Raw genomic sequence first — 3,338 nt, 5'->3', positions numbered from 1 at the left:
TTATTCTTAGAACGTATGGATTTGACCCCATAAGCGGGACCACCACCCCATAGCATGTTGCTACCAAAAGCAAAACTCCGTATTTCTTCTAGAGAATCTCCTAATTGTTCCAGAGCAACTAGAAAGATATTCTTTAACCAGAAAGAATTCAGTTCAGATGTAGGATACCTATCCAGAAGTTTTCGCAACTCAATCATGTATGATGGAATCATCAAAGATTTTACCTTTTCGAACTCTGTCTGTAACTCACTATAGACTCGAGAAACAAAGAGAAGATGTGTACGAACGAGATATCCAGCAACAAGGAGAAGGAAAAGGATTGAATAGAAGAACTCCTGAACATTTAGCGATCTCAGATGTGTCGATATCAATAGTAACTCATTATTTCGATGAGTCATTTCTTCGGACAGAAGAAGATTATGGAAACAATTACCCGGAATCTCACTTATCAGATTCCATTGTGGAAGACACAATGGAATCTGACGAATTCGCCATAATATATCTGACCCATGCATAATATCATGAAAAATGGATACAAATTTTTGGCTGCTACTTAGTATCGGCAATAGGTCTGAAAAAGTATCTAAAAATATGAAATTTAGATATTTGTACCCCGTCGAGGTAAGGAACCATGGTATATATGTTTGGAATAGATTCCATTTTGAGAGAGTTGAAAAAACACTATCTTGTTGAAAGGTTCTATACATCTGACCTTTCTCAAGGCATTTTTGTAGACAAGAACTCCGTTTTTTCCTTTTTTCGGATGGTAAATATTTCTCAGAACATGGAGTGTGAATCCAACCCATGTTTGAATTGAAATTGAGATACTGATACAAGTTCTTCCCTTCTGAATCAGGTATATTCATATCTGAAAGAGGTTGACAATAAGTTTTTTCAAAATGGACTATTTGTCCCTCTGTTAGAGGTGTTCCAGAAATGTCTGCGATCGAGTAAATAGCTCCACGAACGAATGGATCGTATCGAATTGGAAAATGGAAAGATTTGTAGAAGTTATACCCTTCGTCGCCACTTTGCGGAAAATCGTTAGGTATCAATATGTTAGATACCTGTAACTCGATTGGTGAAATAGTATCTCTCTTCAAAAAAGCATGTTTTTTTTGACCATCGCAAAAAGAAAAGATTTTGTTGCGAATGAACAAGATTTTGAGGAATTGTCCATACGTAAAATCATAATTATTGATACGGGCCTTTTCCACATAAAAAGGGAATCTTTTGTTACAATAGAAGCAGAAGTGATATTGATTATTCAAGAATCGAAGTCGATTTGCTTTATAAAAATAGTATATCAATGAACTTCTATGAAATGGTTTCACGGGATTCAGCCAATTGTCTGGATCGTGGGATATCATTGAGAAATAGGAATCTGTGTTATCAAAAGATTTCCTGCGATTCTTTCTAGTATGGAATGAGTCAATCATCCACTTTGGTATCTTATTGAACAAAAATGGTGATATTGTTCCTCCATTGATCAAGAATTTCGATTTTTGGGAAGTATCTTGGTCATCCAATAATAAGGGTTTCCTTTTTTTCAAATGAAAGATTTGAAGACCTATTGATTCTAATAACTGATTACAGAGTGGATCATTCGGACCTTTCAATTCATAGATGTGGATCTCGGACCTATGAATGGGGATACCCCCAAAACTCACAAATAAAAAAGAAGGAAGTGAGTTAGACAAAAAGAGAAGAAACTTGGGCAAAAAAAGAAGTAACTTGGACAAAAATAAACAAAGTGACTTAGACAAATCTTTTTTGTCGATAACCTCAGACCAATCAATCGAATATTGATTAATATGTAATCGATCGAACACTACTTGAAAACGGCTATTCTGCTCAGAAATGAAATAGTCCAAATGTTCCTGGAAATTCTTGCTCCCATTGGACCATTTGTATCTATATACTTTAGGATCCCAATTCATAGATCTCTCCGTTCGAGAAATCAAAATAAGAGGATCGAACCACTTCTTCTGACTCTTTTTCAAATTTGATAAATGTTGGTTGATCGTGTATTTCATTCTAGTTCGATGATTCAGAGTATCATTTCCTATTTGATACCTTTGAATTCCATATTCGAAGTTGCAATTGAATCGATTCAATACATTTCTTATGTAACCATGGGTGCTATATTGGATTTGAATCAGATTTCGGATCAATCTATATTGATTGACTGCCTCCATTATGTTGTTGCTAGCAAATACAACTATTTTAGGTTTTGGATCTTCCACATTATTTCCGCAAGAGGTCTGGACCCATTTTTTTATGATCCTTCGATAAAAAGATTCATTCTCTTCATAAAAAAGAGGAGGTAGAACCAATAAAGAGTGCTTTTTCGATTCATCCCTGGAGTTCAATAACTCATTCAAGAAATGTTTTTGATCCAATCCGGAGGAATCCATAGAAAAATCAAATTCCTTATGATACACCAGATCCGGCTCGGTTATTGATAGAGTGAATAGATCTGCCATTTCTTGAAATATATCTTCTGATTCAAAATCGTGGTGTAACGTGTATCTCCCCCTGTTCCGGTCATGGAATAGATGAAATAAACCCCAAAATGGATTTTTGTTCAAGAATGAAATCTTATTGGAACTGTCCAGTTCACCCTTTGGAACCATATCACATCCTCGATAGGGAAATAGGATGAATTGAGACGGTATTTGTAAGTACATAATTATCTTGAATAAATTCACTATTTCTTTCTTTTCCGATCGCCTAGGAAAAGCAAGATGTTTCTTTTGTTCTTTTTCAACAATTTCTGATCTCTAGTAGACCTATCAGTAGGATTCGAACCCAGATGAAGTTCTGGACCATCTGTCAGAGAAAAAAGAACGAGTGGCTCTTGCAGGATTCCCAAAAATTCTTCGATTTCTTCCGGAAGCAGATGATTAGTCATCTGCTCTCACGTTCCATGAATAGTCGGCACATTGAGGAATATCCAGAAAGGATTTTAAGGAATCGCTCTGATTCTATCTCTGTTCGTTCCGTTTGAAGAAAGGAAGGATCCCCAACAAAGAATCGATCTTTCTTTTAGTTGTTGAATCTCTCTTTGATTGATCAATGTGTGATATTTCGAATCCTCATTCCTAATGGAATCGAAAGAATCCTTGGATTGATCAGAAGATCCTTTCAATTGGCTAGAATCCGTTACTTGAATGAAACTAGATCTCGTGGAATCATATTGAAGATTTGATGATACATTCCGTACCTTGCTAAAAAACCGATTCCTTGTTTCCCAACCACACATTGTCTAACCAAATCCAATTCTCTTCGTGACATGTTCCTCAAAAAATCCGATTCGTGCGGACTCTTCCCCCAAC

Source organism: Vigna unguiculata, unplaced genomic scaffold (assembly GCF_037176805.1).
Source record: "Vigna unguiculata cultivar grain cowpea cultivar isolate G323 ecotype 2 unplaced genomic scaffold, ASM3717680v1 ptg000121l, whole genome shotgun sequence".
Taxonomy (NCBI): domain Eukaryota; kingdom Viridiplantae; phylum Streptophyta; class Magnoliopsida; order Fabales; family Fabaceae; genus Vigna; species Vigna unguiculata.
This window is presented reverse-complemented; position numbering follows the sequence as displayed.